Source organism: Camelus bactrianus, chromosome 5, assembly GCF_048773025.1.
Source record: "Camelus bactrianus isolate YW-2024 breed Bactrian camel chromosome 5, ASM4877302v1, whole genome shotgun sequence".
NCBI classification, from domain to species: domain Eukaryota; kingdom Metazoa; phylum Chordata; class Mammalia; order Artiodactyla; family Camelidae; genus Camelus; species Camelus bactrianus.
The window spans coordinates 11,493,076-11,494,153 of NC_133543.1; the positions used below are offsets into that span (position 1 = coordinate 11,493,076).

The 1,078-nt window shown below is 44.2% G+C and overlaps 1 non-coding gene across 1 annotated transcript; it reads right to left on the bottom strand.

The window, feature by feature from the left end:
- Positions 1 to 448: 448 nt before the first annotated feature.
- TRNAA-GGC (transfer RNA alanine (anticodon GGC)) lies at positions 449 to 521 on the bottom strand. Its single transcript has one exon. It is a non-coding gene; the product is annotated as a tRNA-Ala (tRNA).
- Positions 522 to 1,078: the final 557 nt, after the last annotated feature.

A 1,078-nucleotide genomic window follows, 5' to 3' on the forward strand; every position in this document is an offset into this window, starting at 1 on the left:
AGGGCCCTCTCTAATGACCTTGGGCTCAGTTACAGGAACCTGAACACCACCACAATTTTACTAATTATACAACTTGATTATACACATTTGCAATGACTCTATTACTAAATAAGGTCACATTCTGAAGAACGGATGGTTAGGACTTGAACATATCAATTTGGGGGGGGGGTTGGGGAGCACAACTCAACCCATAACATATGCCAAATCATGACAAAGAAAAGTTGTTCTTCAGGTCCTCAACTCTAATTAGATGCAACTCCAGTCAAGTGCTTACTGTGTAGAGGACAATGGACTGAGGGCAGTGGATTGGAAGACACACACATTTTTCGGCCTTTGAGGATCTGGGAATGGGATGACTGTAAAACAGTGCCTAGCACGTAGGAGGCACCCTATAAATCTTTAAAGAATGTGGTCCTGCTCTGGAAGTCAGATTTATTTTTTCCCTTAATGGAGGGACTGGGGATTGAACCCAGGACCTCATGCGTGCCAAGCATGTGCTCTACCACTGAGCTATGCGCTCCACCCCCTCAGAAAGCCCCAGATTTTAGGCCAGTGGTTTTACCACTTGTTTTCTGCGTAGCATTGGGAAGCCACTTCCAGCCTCTGAGAACTTGTCTTGAAACTTAGATCAAATAAGGAGGAGCAAGACGCAATGCAACTGAAGTAACACCAGGCCTGAGGATAAAACACTGTTGCCTGTGACATTAATCGCCTCGTAGGTTATGTTTGCTAAACAGATTCTAATTTCCTTCTGCCAAATCAAGTGAGAATTATTATTTTTCATCACCATTTCTAGGAAGCAGCATTTCTGTCATTCCCATTGAGATATGTTCTCTGTTATAGATATCTTCCTCTTGTTTCGTCTGCAGAAGAATATGTTAAATACTGTCCAAGGACCACAAGTCCATGGAGCTCATCCAGAATATGGAAAACCTGAGGCCACTGAGGTCTCACAGGTGATATCATGATTTCATCTTCTAGTGGTACCAGAAGCCCACCTCCATCAATAGGACCTACCAACACCTGTGTTGTTTCATCTCCCCTGTCCTCCCTCCACACCACTAATCCCCTCCCACCA